The 15,550-nt window shown below is 39.2% G+C and overlaps 1 protein-coding gene across 3 annotated transcripts in view; it reads right to left on the bottom strand.

Annotated features, from left to right (window-relative positions):
• Positions 1 to 15,550, bottom strand: part of LOC110465278 — a 205,840-nt gene that overhangs the window by 160,411 nt on the left and 29,879 nt on the right. The window lies entirely within an intron of this gene.

Here is a 15,550-nt window from a genome sequence, read left to right as displayed (position 1 = left end):
TTTTGAGAGAGATCTTGAATTGAATTGGTTATAAACAAGTGAAGGGTAAAAGACATCCTGAACGGTGAATGACGTGCAAATGTTCGATTTACTTTAAGGTACACAAGAGACAGAATAGAGGCACGTGCAATTAAATGAAGTATAAGATAGATTAGTTATGCCTTTGGGATATCGCGTGCTGTAACTCTGTCAGGACCTCGATCGGATGGTCGCCCAGTTTACATCGACACAAATAGAGAGCCCATTGCACTGGACTGTTGCCCACAACCCGGAAGTGACATATGTGTTCTGTAAATAATGCAACAAAACCTTAGTCAAAATGACTAGCCAATATATGCTATATCTTACACGTCGTTGAAGACGCTTTGTTTGTTGATATCAGTTTAGTTATATAGCTACTTATAAGTTGTTATATACATATGAATGCGAAGGTTGCGGTTTTAATCATTTAATAGAAATCGCCCAGTCATGACTTCTCAACGAAAGTTCTATTTGCTGATATTGTCGTACATGGACCTGGCAGAAAAAAAAGTGTCCTTAACCCAATGCATTATGGGAAAGTTACTTCAAACATGCAATCTTCCACTCAGCTAACGATGCAACATCGGTTTATTGACTGTCATTTACAAACACCACTACTGATTTCAAAGATTGTGACAGTAAGACATTATCACCGGTGGTATACGGAAAAACGCTGTTGAAACAAGATGGAGCGTTCTGTTACAGAACAGTTATGTCGAAGAAGCGAACTCAATGCCCAACACTACACGTACAGTACAAACAGAGGTGCCGGAAATATTGAGCAATGTTTCATGTCGTGACTGGGTGAAACTATTACTCCAGTAAAATATAGAAATGTGATGAAGACCATTAAGCGCTCTATAGAATTACCAAAGGATTGATAGGTCGGAAAGTGCTCTCCTGAGTTGTACTTCTGAGGATAATCTATCCGAAGATTTCAGGCCATTCGTCGTGAGAAACTTGGTGAGATGAATTCCTAGTTGGTAATGTCACTGCGTCTGTGTCGGCTGCCATTAGATTGGAAGGTGAGCGTATGACAATACTGGAACAATTAGCAAAGTATTGGTTCCAACCAAACCGTGTGTACTTGATACCACCCACCTTGTTTAAATAATGTTAATTGAGAATTAAAACACAATACCATATGTAAGAATTACTCTTCTATCAGTAATGGCCACTTAAGGACGTAGCAGGTTTTTGGTGGTGAAGGAAGAACAAAACAACACTGACCGAGAAAAACCCCGACCTGTAGCCAATACGAATCGGCAATCGCGACACACTGAGAAAAAGTGGCACAATAAAAAGGATTCGAAAGAGGATAATTTGGACTTGTACATAACCTTCATCCTCAGCTCTCGCGAGATTGTTATTACCTTTGTCGTTGTTTGACCTAAACCTCGGTAACCATCTTCGGTAAGCCCGATACCTCTAAATCCGATTTTATTGGATCAATTTCCGGGGGACAAGAGTCTCTGTGCGTCTTGATTAGTTTTATCTAATTAAGATAATTACCTCACAGTCCACTGTGTGTACCTCGACAAATCTGTATTATGAAACATTGTTATTGGGCAAAAGTATTGTACGGCATTAATTTATTAGTTTGGTTTGTATGACAGCTGTTGCATATCGTGTTTGGGTCAATTCTGACGGAGCGTTGGTGTACAGCCGGGTATATTTCAGTGGTCAGAAAACAAGACTCGGCACAGTTTCCATTAAATTATGTCTATGCATACGAACAGATAATGCAATAATAAGTATACACGAACACGACCAATATATACATCTTGATGGTATAAAGGCAACAAAAGATTGGGGATCTTCAATAGAAAAACGCCTTGATGGTATAAAGGCAACAAAAGATTGGGGATCTTCAATAGAAAAACGCCCCATACTTGTACATAGTACAGTCATAATACGGTGGACATGCAGGAGAGGAAGAGGAAAACAATTTCTCTGTTTAACCATCGTGGAAATCTTCCTGTGTTTACAATTTTTTCTGTGAAGTGTCACGTGACATCCGTCACCAAAACTAGTCGTCAAACCCGTAGCCGGGCTGAGTACGTTTCCGGTCCACCAGCCCTTACCCGGGCTGGTTACATTTTACATTTCCGGAATAAAAGGACTAGTATTACATATAACTTAAATTATTGAATACAACAAATACATTAATTGACTAACATAAAAATAGGCATTTACTAAACAGATTGTATAAATTACTTTATGTATACCTTAAAAATATAATCATACTCTCGTGTTTAGCATACAAACAACCTAACTACACACAGGATATACTCTGCTCTGGGTTTTCCCCAATAATAACACAAATACATGTCTAGTCGAAATGAACATTTATTTGATTAAAATGCCAGTAATGAAATTATGACCAATAAATACATCTTGATGGTATAAAGGCAACAAAAGATGTACCTATTGGTCATAATTTCATTACTGGCATTTTAATCAAATAAATGTTCATTTCGACTAGACATGTATTTGTGTTATTATTGGGCAAAACAGAGCAGAGTATGTCCTGTGTGTAGTTAGGTTGTTTGCATGCTAAACACTTGAGTATAAATATCTAATAATTCCTTCACAGAAACGTCGGAGATATTAGGAGGCCCGGTAGTTTAGTGTAAGGACGCTGGGCTCCTGACCGAAGGGTTGTGGGTTGAAGTCACGTTACGGCACTGTGTTGCATCTTATTCCAGTATACTCAGCTGTAAATGAGTACGTGGTTAGGCAGCGCTAGAATTGCTGAATGCAAGCAGTGAGCGCCGAAATGGCAGCACCGGCTGTATGCTCCCCAGGGAGATGGGAAAAAAGTTTGGCTGGTTGCAAAGGTCCTATAACCATATATAATAATTTGTGAACCGCTTTGAGACGACCTACGAACAAGGTTCTGATAAAACGGTTTATAAGAACCTCGATTTTTTTTTATTATTATTGTTCTTATAGATAACCTGGCCGGCCTAGACTTTTTGGCATAGGCACAACTATATCCGAATCAAAACTGCCGCTATAAAGATGGGAAGAGGAGTGTTTGAGACAGAAATTATTAAATCTAGAAAAAAAAAAGACGTCGGAAAAAATAGAGGCCAGAAAAGATCTATAAACCCACTGTATATGAACTAATGTATACATGTAGGGTTATATAGTAGGGTCTTAAACAAACATTTCACATTCTAAAAGCATTCATATACTAGAATGTTCTTTTAAATTCCAATTAAATTTCCATCACTCTACGTCAATTGGAATTGTCATTATTCAGGCAGTTTTGGAGATTGCCATTTTCACCATTAAAGCATTCAATACGTATCCCCGTGATTTCCAAAATCACTAATGACCTATTTCAAACGAGTTTCATTAAAATGAAATATCTCATTTCAGTAGTTGTCAATTTGTCTTGTTACCGTGAAATTATGCGACGTACGTTAGCTTTGAAGTTTGTATCATAATCATCATATCACTGTTTTTTTTATATCAATGTTTAATGATTTCGTCACCGCTGCATGTGCCAATTACGGAGTAACCCCCTCCCCTCCCCTCAAATAAGATATATAACTAAAACATGCGATAGCCGACATGCGAGTTGAGTTTAAGTGGACTGTGCCTACCCCATCACACCGTATGTGTCTTGTGGCGGATCTATATAGGCGAGTCGGCTTATTTAATTAGAACTGTTAACATAGTCTGTGTGTCCGGAAATAAGCCCAGGGGAGTCCAGCATGTCTTTGTTTCTTGTCACCGTTCAACGCAGACAAAAGCATTAAGCTCTTATGGGGTTTCCGCTTTTTACTGTACTTGGTTTTATTGTTTGTTTTTCTTATGTAACTATTGCTTACCTCTGTGCTTGTGGAGAGTCGCACGTTTAGCTGTTGTGTATTTTATATTAAATATTACCGCTGTCTTTAATGTATTCCAGTTTTCACTTTTTGTATTTTTTCAATTAAGAACAACTACGAAGCATACATTATTATTTTTCTGTTTTAAAATATAATTTCGAATAATAATTAAAAAAAACACACTTAAACATACAAATAAAAGAAACCAAAGAAAGATAAAACGTCAAGGCAGAGAAGATTATATACAAGTTTTCTATAGCAATCCTTATGAATGTATAGATATAATTAGACCAGGTGTTACGGAAGGCTGAGCGGCTTCTGATTCACTGACGAAACACCCGCCATATCAAATTATATCAAATCTAGTGTTATGTTTTTAATGAATTGATTATTTCGTTGACGAAGAACAACACAGGGAGCCCAAATAAACATAATTAAAACTTGATAATCATTACACACAATTAAAAACAGTTTCAACTATAAGATCAGGATAGCGACTATAAAACGTATCACCAATCTTCAATTTGTATTTCGATGAAACTTAAGTAATGTGTTGGTCAGCATTCAAACTCTATCACGCAATTTACTATATAAGGAGAGACCCGTGCATATCAAATTAACTGTGACGTTTAAACACTGAAGAGTGTTAAGTCTTCAGAACGGCAAGTTCAAAATCGGAAAATCAAACCGTCCCACCTATCGTCTAGTTAGGTAGTAAGATGTCCTTGTTGGTGTATTGTTAGTTAAGATCGCGGTACAAGTATGTTGATCCCTTGATCTTAATTCCGTGAAGGTGTGTACGGTCAAAGAGTGTTCAAAACATTGTGAATATATCTCAAAGTAGAATCAAAAGTCTTTGAAGAGCTCATTAAAATCAGACTTATTAAAAAAACAAGCTGAACAAGAGAGTGTATTATTTTCCCGATCGGTACGCTTCAGACTGCTGGAAAAAACAGCAAAATAGTATCAAGAAGGAATTCTATTCTATAGTTTCGCCATGCGACTTTCTTGCAAAAGAAAGCACTCATTTCAGAACGATGGAGTCCATTCAGTTTTGTGTTATATTGTTAAGATGGAAAAAAGTGAAATAATTAAAATAAAAAAGAAACATTTTAAATAGTTTCAATATTGAGCAAAGATCTTTTTGACTGTTTCACACACTTCATTCCATTTGTTCTGCTTCTTGAGTACAGAGTGTCGCAACTCATCTGTGATACTGATTTAATGGTTCTTAGAATGGTAATTGCTATGTCGTTCGGAAAGTAAGCAAATAGATTGAGCTTTTACATACGCTAGATATTTCATATTTGACTAGATATAAAATGGACCCGTGGAGAGAAATAAGTGAGATTGTTTAGTAGGTTTCGCGATGATTTGCAACAAAAGACCTGATGCTAACCCTGTAATAATAGCGGCCCCCAACACAAAATCCCAGGAGTACAAACCTCATTGAGGAATCTGCGACTCAGACGTTCTATGTGGACTCTCAGCACACCATAACAGCTGGCGTGTCACTGTTTTGTAAATGAAACCGTCCGAGCCTAGACCTACTAATTATGTTATACACCTTAAGATACATTCTGTTTTCACTGTCGAGTAGAAAACCGACCGTTAGTAGCTATGTCATCATTATCTGGTCTAACCTAACACGACTGGTTTGCTATCAGGGGAACTGTCCACTTATTTGGATGTTTTATCAATTTCCTTCGAGAAGACACAGTTCTGGTCGTTGTTGTTTTTTTGCCTATGTGGCAGCTATTGCAAGGTCGTATGTTGGCGATTGGACCAGTCAAGTACCGTTTTAAAGCGCCATGACACTTGAATTTCACCAGTTAGATTGATAAGGTAGGGTAACATCCAACTCAGTCACCAAATGCTGACAAAGGGAAATTTTACTCGGAAACTGTTAGTGTTACCTTTTACCAACTCAAAGCTAATGTTGTTGCATCATTTAAATTCCTTAAACAACTGGATTTGATTGAAAACTCATTTTGTTCTTCTTTAATTATTTAATTTGAACGTTATTGATAACCATCTGTTAGACAAGTGATTCACTTTTTAAGTCCAATAACGAGTTTTGATTGTGATAATAAATCATGTAATTGCAAGTTTAAATCAATGTTTCTGCATTGCTTTATGTTCCGCTATTCACGTTCATAGTTGGTAGCTGGTTCATAGGATATGCTAGTTTAACATGAAGGCTTGCTAGTTTAGAGTTTTAGTTTCAAAAGATAACTTGTTTGTTAAATTTTAAGTTTGAACTCAAAATCGATACAACAAGGACAAAATATGACCAAAGAAAATATTTGAATGGAGACCCATGTGGAAAATTAAGAAAGATAAGACCTGCATCCCAGGAAACCCAGTATTATGAGTTTGTCTATCCGTTGTTAGCAGTCAACATCTATCACATAAGTCATAATATTAAGAGTAAGTAAAGACCGTGTGAAGGATAGCTTGGTTATAACAGGTAACTTAACAACTTGAAATCAGACATAACCATTTTCTGCTCTGTATGAAACTAGACTAACAAACATTTTATTTTCCTTCTTATATATTATGCGTACTTGTTCTTTTCAAATTCCTATTTTATTGTGCGTTTACGCAGTGGTTGTGTTTTTCATCTATACAGCATGCATTATTGTTTTTACATAACTGTACAATTTATATCATTTGCTGCATTTTCTTGTTAATTATTGCTTTCATCAAGTACAAGTAGATGTTGATGTTTTTATTTGGATTCCTTCATTTTTCACTCAGATCATGTTTGTCTCGGTAATTGGTGACACCTAAAGACTACGGTAAACACGTCCATTTAACCGTGCCCATTGTCCCTGGAATGACATCGGGTTGTTTTGATCCACTCATGTCCAACCTGTATAATTAATGATCTACATAAAGTACTATCATTTGGTGTGGCTGATCTCCTCTGCAGGTCTATACTTTATCTGTCATGTCCGGGAATGTGCTAACACTGCGGTCAGCACACCTGTAGTATCAGATAACGGAACCAGCCAGCCGTATCCTACCTCACCATCCACATCCAGACATTGTTGTGTTGATGAGTTGTCCAGACTACCGTGTGGCTCTGTTTAACGTTATTGTGTTGATTGGCTGTTCAGACTGCCGTGTGGCCCTGTTTAACGTTATTGTAATGATGAGTTGTTCAGACTACCGTGTGGTTCTGTTTAACGTTACTGTAATGATGAGTTGTCCAGACTACCGTGTGGCCCTGTTTAACGTTATTGTGTTGATTGGCTGTTGGTATTACCGTGTGGTTCTGTTTAACGTTATTGTAATGATGAGTTGTTCAGACTACCGTGTGGTTCTGCTTAACGTTATAATAATGATGAGTTGTTCAGACTACCGTGTGGCTCTGTTTAACATTATTGTGTTAATTGACTGTTGCGACTACCGTGTGGCCCTGTTTAACGTTATTGTGTTGAACGGCTGTTGAGACTACCGTGTGGCTCTGTTTAACGTTGTTGTGGTGATTGGCTGCTAAGACTGCCGTGTGGCCCTGTTAAACGTTATAGTGGTGATTGGCTGCTCAGACTGCCGTGTGGCCCTGTTAAACGTTATAGTGGTGATTGGCTGCTCAGACTTCCGTGTGGCCCTGTTTAACGTTATTGTGTTGATTGGCTGTTGAGACTACCGTGTGGCCCTGTTTAACATTATTGTGTTGATTGGCTGCTGAGACTACCGTGTGGTTCTGTTTAACATTATTGTGTTGATTGGCTGCTGAGACTACCGTGTGGTTCTGTTTAACATTATTGTGTTGATTGGCTGTTGAGACTACCGTGTGACCCTGTTTAACGTTATTGTGGTGATTGTCTGCTAAGACTGCCGTGTGGCTCTGTTTAATGTTATTGTGTTGATTGGCTGCTGAGACTACCGTGTGGTTCTGTTTAACATTATTGTGTTGATTGGCTGCTGAGACTACCGTGTGGTTCTGTTTAACGTTATTGTGTTGATTGGCTTTTGAGCTCTGTTTAACAATATTGTGTTGATTGGCTGTTGAGACTAACGTGTGGCTCTGTTTAACGTTATTGTGTTGATAGGTTGTTAACACTGCCGTATTGTCCAGTTTGTTGTTGTTGTGTTGATAGGTTGTTAACAAATGGCTGTTGCAAATGCAAATGTATATATACAGACACATTGTTTGTATGTTAGACTTGAAAACCTGACCGGAAGTAAGCGCTAGTTCTCGGTATCACATCAATTATTGTCAGTGAATATTTCTATCACTAAAAATACTAATTATCGCAATACTAACAGTGCAGTTAAGTGATGTGCTGTACAGTGTTAATTAAGAAGACATTTTGTAATTTTGTAATGATTATTTACCAAATACCTTTCACGACATCTTTACATGACGTCATTTACATGCACATGCTCTAATCCCAAACGTAGAGGTTTGAATTCAAAATTCACCGAACATCTGTTTAAGAATTAAACATGAAAGTTGAACTGAACTAAATATATCGATCTGGAGAAATAATTCCCAAGTGTACAAATATATACTACAATGTAATATGAGCGGTTGCAGTACTATCTTAGGAGTGGCACGACTGGTTCGCCCGTTGTCAGTATAATGTGACCGGGTGGGGTGTCCTGCTGGTGTCTTCGGCAGTATGTTTCAGTGAGGTAGCACTATAAAGTCGGCATCAGTGCATCTTGCACACAGTGGAGGCCGTCCTTAAATGACCATAGCTGTTGATAGGACGTTAAACAATACCAAACCAAACCAAACCAAACCAGCAGCACTAAGGTTGAACTACCAGAAATACGATATAAGGCAGTACCTCTTAAACATTACTCTGTTAGTGCAAACAGCGAAACAAAGTAAATAAAAACAGCATCATATGACCATTTCGCCCATTTAAGCCTCATCAATGGTGGTAATGGGTCAAAATAATTAACATAAAATCAGCTTAAATGTAGAGAAGACATAACCAGGCTATAACATGTCAATGAGACAATCTCTACGGATAGAACGGTCACCAAGCTTTCGGGCTTAGCCCTTCTCTACGGATATAACGGTCACCAAGCTTCCGGGCTTAGGCCTTCTCTACGGATAGAACGGTCACCAAGCTTTCGGGCTTATCCCTTCTCTACGGATAGAACGGTCACCAAGCTTTCGTGCTTAGCCCTTCTCTACGGATAGTACGGTCACCAAGCTTTCGGGCTTAGCCCTTCTCTACGGATAGTACGGTCACCAAGCTTTCGGGCTTATCCCTTCTCTACGGATAGAACGGTCACCAAGCTTTCGGGCTTAGCCTTTCACTAGGCAGTGAATGGTCACACAGATTTCGGGCTAAGCCCTTCACTAGGGATTGAATGGTCACTAAGCCTTTAGGCTTAGCCTTTCACTAGGGATTGAATGGTCACCAATATTTTGGGCTAAGCCTTTCACTAGGGAGTGAATGGTCACCAAGATTTCGGGCTAAGCCTTTCACTAGGGAGTGAGTGAATGGTCACCAAGATTTCGGGCTTAGCCCTTCACTAGGGATTGAATGGTCACCAAGCCTTTAGGCTTAGCCTTTCACTAGGGATTGAATGGTCACTAGGCTTTCGTTCTTAGCCTTTCACTAGGGATTGAATGGTCACTAGGCTTTCGGCTAAGCCCTTCATCGGGGATTGAATGGTCACCGCGCCTTTCGGCTTAGCCTTTCACTAGGGATTGAATTGTCACTAGGCTTTCGTTCTTAGCCTTTCACTAAGGATTGAATGGTCACTAGGCTTTCGTTGTTAGCCTTTCACTAAGGATTGAATGGTCACTAGGTTTTCGTTTTAAGCCTTTCACTAAAGATTGAATGGTTACTAGGGTTTCGTTCTTAGCCTTTCACTAGGAATTGAATGGTCATTAGGCTTTCTTTCTTAGCTTTTCACTAGGGATTGAATGGTCACTAGGCTTTCGTTCTTATCCTTTCACTAGGGATTGAATGGTAACTAGGCTTTCGTTCTTAACCTTTTACTACGGATTGAATGGTAACTAGGCTTTCGTTCTTAGACCTTTACTAGGAATTGAATTGTCACCGGGCTTTAGTTCTTAGCTCTTCACTAGGGATTGAATGGTAACTAGGCTTTCGTTTTTAACCTTTTACTACGGATTGAATGGTAACTAGGCTTTCGTTCTTAGCCCTTCACTAGGAATTGAATTGTCACCGGGCTTTCGTTCTTAGCTCTTCACTAGGGATTGAATGGTCACCAGGCTTTCGTTCTTAACCCTTCACTAGAGATTGAACAAAGACGCAAAACCAACCAAACATTTTCCTTCTTAATTCATACAATAGACAATAACTGTTTGTAGCCGTAAGCTATACGCTGTGTAAGGAACACAGCTTTGAAGAAACATCTCCTGGGGTGTGACTCAGTCTGAATGACGGCCCTTCCCGCGAGAGGGGAAATGTCCGCCAACACTCGGCTGTCACGTACTCCACGGGTACTACATTTCGCTACGGCGGGGTTCATCAGGAAACATTTTTCAGGGGAGTTCTGTACTAACGGTATCATTATGCGTTATCACAGAGATAGCGAGAGGCAATAAATAATGGCGTTCTATCTCTTCATCCGCAAACTCATAGAGATGTTCACGCAAGGGGCGTAAGTAAAGAAGCTGTGGCCTAGATAATAAACACCTTCAAGTACGTTTTGAAAATTTGATTTATGGTTAGAAAGTCTATAAAATATCTTAAAACTTTGCAAATAATATAGCGGCACTTCTTCTATACGACAAAATCGAAACAGTTTACCTAGTTATGTCTACATATTCGAGAAAATTGGCATTTTTTATTTTCGAAAATGGAAATGAAATGAAGGATGATAACACAAGGCTGAGAGTGAAATGAGGAGAGGAAGGGGAGGGGGAGAAGCGCTGGGATGATGTTGTGTTGTGATGGAGTTGAGCTGAGATTGAACTTTAGGATCTTTGACACTAAACTGTGGTTAATGAATATTCGTTTTCACATGTTTTGTTAGGAAAAGAGTTCTCAAAGTGAATGTGTCTGTTTGTTTGGGTTTCGTATGTTGTGTGAATGGTGTTATGTTGGTATTGGGCTGCCCACGGGTCGGTGTTGTGTTGGTATTGGGCTTCCCACGGGTCGGTGTTTTGTTGGTATTGGACTGCCCACGGGTCGGTGTTGTGTTGCTATTGGGCTGCCCACGGGTCGGTGTTGTGTTGGTATTGGGCTGCCGACGGGTTGGTGTTGTGTTGGTATTGGGCTTCCCACGGGTCGGTGTTTTGTAGGTATTGGACTGCCCACGGGTCGGGGTTGTGTTGGTATTGGGCTGCCCACGGGTCGGTGTTGTGTTGGAATTGGGCTGCCCACGAGTAGGTGTTGTGTTGGTATTGGGCTGCCCACGGGTCGGTGTTGTGAGGTGTAAAGCTTCTGTTGGTGAGGATATCGCGGACAGGAAGTCGATGAGACGTATAACTAACACTATACAGCGGTGACACGCTATTTAATGTTTAGATCATCTGTCACCAGTATTTTTATATATGTTTTTTAATACATGTATATATATTTCGATTAAACATCAAGAGACAGGTTTTTTTATTTGTGTATCTGATTTAGTACCGGTAACATCTTACACAGTGTAGAAACAACATTCAATCTAATGTTCAATATACACCGCGCAACCGTCCATTCATGCCCTGCCTAACGAAAGCACAAATACAATTCTTTATTGCATACTCTATGTCAATAGAGCGGACAGCAGATACCAAATTTGAGAAGACATATATGAACAATACTCATCGTCCACGACAGCGGAACCCTTACTCGACAGACTGTGCCATCGTGCTGAATTAGTTATATTTGCCATCTGCCTCTCTATCTCCGACCATTGAGTACGTCCGGTCGGACAGCTGGACACACAGCGCGCGAGCTTCATGATAACACGAGATGTACATGATGCAATATGTAGGGCTTTGGTTATCCGGCCCTAGACCGGTTGATACCGTTATCTAATGATAAAGAAGCACTATCAAAACGTGTGTGTAAATACGGTTAAAGATAATGTTTGGTGGTTTAACGCAATTAGGCTGGAGCTAACTGTGGAATACAGGCGACCTTAAGCAAGGATGATCATGTTGTACACGATCTGAAATAGTTTTATAGACATTAATCCTGACAATTATCTAATTACACCAATACACTCACTTAATCAATCAACCAGTATGAGGATAACCTCTTTCAGACAAAAACTGACTACTGGTATAATAAGCTCAAATACCTCCCACACTTGGTCTCTCTTGGGAGCTCTCCTCGAAACATCATCTCTCCACCGACCCATGATGTCGTCAATCAGGAATTCAGAAATACCAACTTAAACAGATACCGTTCGATTTGAAATACCATTTCGTTATATTTTTGTTTTTTTATTTGTCTCTCAAACATATGTCCTTAGTCGTCTTTATGTTGCTAACATTGTACCGTATCTGGTATTGAATATTCACGTCGCTGCATAATCAACATCTTTGATGAAGCAAAGTATCATTTTGATGTAGATGCACTAGATGATCAAGGATTGTGTCCCGAAACCCGTACTTATGGTCAAATTTAAAAGTCAAAACTTATCTTCCAAGCTAGATAGTAATTAGTGAAAGTTGAATTACAACCATGATCAATATATAATTGTTAAATGCCGACGCCTACATCCAAACGAATCAACCCAAATGTCACACGCATGTGGCTATGGTGTACCATGGTGTCTCTCTTAAAGTGATGACCGACAGTGGACATCCCCTCGTTGCATCACACTGCTCTGAGCGAGGAAACCGCCAAAATCTGTGATCGAAGCATCATGGCGGGAGGCAACATTGACCATCGCAAGGCAAGCAAACCCCACGGCGACACCCCTCCTATGCAGGAGACCCGTTCCAAAGGCAAGACTGGAACAAAACAGTCTTAAAGCGCATTTTCTCTGCCCTGGAATGGAGAACCCTGGTCATGCAATATATGTAAAGAATTGCTGACCGACCCCAACGCAAAGATTACTGAGTGTTAAAGATGTCGGAAAAACATTATTTACAATGTATCGACAACGGAGACAATGAACACGCAGTGTTGAGCGAATCGGACTCGCTTATGTGGTTTAGCGCTCCATGCAGAGTCATTGACGAGATAACTCATGCACACGGGAAAAGGATGCAAGAATTGGAGAGAAACATTGAACGCAATTGTGATTTAGAAGGAACTTTCCGCGAGAGCATATTCTGTGAAATAAAGCTAGGATCATTAGATAAACTACTTATAGGAGGGATATGCATGAGCCCCATTAGCACGCCGGAAAACTAAGCTATGTGCAACACAATTAAAGTTGTATGAAGTAGGAAATACACACGTTTATTGTTCATAGGAGACTACAATGTCCCCGGTATAGACCGGGATAACAACACTACGAAAGGAGGTATAAATAGTTATGCGATTTTATGAAGGCTTTTTCGGGGTACTTTTTACTTTTTAATTAATTCTACAGATGCATTTTATCTGTCGTTTCTGTTCTGTTGCCTATTAGCTTTATCAGCGGGATTTCGCTAAGAGGCGGGCTTGACGCCATATTTGGCTAGAAATGGGGCGTGGCTTAAGTGCGATGGGAGGAGCTTAACACGATTGATCATGATTCTATCGCAGATTAGAACATGGTCCGTATCCAATCAAAACACGCGTTGCAAACGAATCGTGTTAGAATCAAAGATAGAACGCCCCTAAACATGAGAAAGAATTCATTTGTCACATTTGTCACAGAACTATTGACATCTGTTGACATCTGGAACAGCTTGACACCAGAAATGATGTTATCAAGAACTATCAACCCTTTCGAGTCTTGCCTAGACCATCACTGGAGAAACAAACCGATACTCTATAATTATAGAGAACCAATTTTATTATCCATACGTAGTTAAATACATGAACTGAATATACTTTTTGATAATTAATTATCAAATAAATGTTGTAAACACTTATTACTCTAATTCGGAATTTATGTATAATCTACTTTTTTACCCGAACAGTTAATGATTAACGTTATTTAAATGTCCATGCTCTTGTCAAAATTAGTTCAACCCGTATCGAGCTGACAGCAGAGGATTTTCTGTAAGTCCTACAGTCAGAACACAATCTGTGTATCTGTGTATCTGTGTATCTGTGTATCTGAGTATCTGTGTTGCGGAGACGTTAGTTGGTCGATTGTTCCTCAACGTTAGTCGACATCAAATAAACATGGTGCTCCTTATTTAGTTTAACGAAGTTGTCAAAAAATGGACATTGTACTTCAGTGATACAAGTATAGACATCAATATGAGGGTATTGTTCTTCCAAGTTTCTCAAATGAAAACAGAAGTTAAGTATGAATTGCTTGATCTCAATGTCCTGGTCACACTAAATGATCAGTATAACACGTATGCAATTGTATTTTTAAACACAAAGCATCAGTTAGTCTAGTTTTGGAAAAAACCAAATATATTTAAAATTTACGGAAACTACTAGGCTTGATTGGAAATTTAACCTGTCTAATTTTTCGAAATACTAGCTAATCGCTGTATTGCAGTAATTCTGTGTATTTGTTAATAATAAAGAAACTAACCAACATGCATGTATGTGATCCGAACCCTTCCTTAGAGTCCTTATAAACAACGTTACATGTACATTTTATGTGATCCGAACCCTTCCTTAGCGTCCTTATAAACAACGTTATATGTATGTGATCCGAACCCTTCCTTAGAGTCCTTATAAACAACGTTACATGTCTGTGATCCGAACCCTTCCTTGGGGTCCTTATAAACAACGTTACATGTATGTGATCCGAACCCTTCCTTAGAGTCCTTATAAATAACGTTACATGTATGTGATCCGAACCCTTCCTTAACGTCCTTATAAACAACTTTACATGTATGTGATCCGAACCCTTCCTTAGAGTCCTTATAAACAACGTTACATATATGTGATCCGAACCCTTCCTTAGAGTCCTTATAAAGAACGTTACATGTATGTGATCCGAACCCTTCCTTAGAGGCCTTATAAACAACGTTACATATATGTGATCCGAACCCTTCCTTAGAGTCCTTATAAAGAACGTTACATGTATGTGATCCGAACCCTTCCTTAGAGTCCTTATAAATAACGTTACATGTATGTGATCCGAACCCTTCCTTAGGGACCTTATAAAAAACGTTACATGTATGTGATCCGAACCCTTCCTTAGAGGCCTTATAAACAACGTTACATATATGTGATCCGAACCCTTCCTTAGAGTCCTTATAAACAACGTTCCATGTATGTGATCCGAACCCTTCCTTAGGGTCCTTATAAACAACGTTACATGTCTGTGATCCGAACCCTTCCTTAGGGTCCTTATAAACAACGTTACATGTATGTCTTCCGAACCCCTCCTTAGCGTCCTTTTAAACAACGTTTCATGTATGTGATCCGAACCCTTCCTTAGCGTACTTATAAACAACGTTGCATGTATGTGATCCGGACCCTTCCTTAGAGCCCTTATAAACAACGTTTCATGTACATTGTATGTGATCCGAAACCCTCGTTAGAATCCTTATAAACAACGTTACATGTATGTTATCCGACCCCCTCCTTAGCGTCCTTATAAACAACGTTTCATGTCTGTGATCCGAACCCTTCCTTAGAGTCCTTATAAACAACGTTTCATGTACATTGTATGTGATC

The sequence above is a fragment of the Mizuhopecten yessoensis genome, unplaced genomic scaffold (assembly GCF_002113885.1).
Source record: "Mizuhopecten yessoensis strain PY_sf001 unplaced genomic scaffold, ASM211388v2 scaffold11069, whole genome shotgun sequence".
NCBI lineage: Eukaryota > Metazoa > Mollusca > Bivalvia > Pectinida > Pectinidae > Mizuhopecten > Mizuhopecten yessoensis.
The sequence above is the reverse complement of the archived record's forward strand: the minus strand, read 5'-3'. Positions and strand labels throughout refer to the sequence as shown.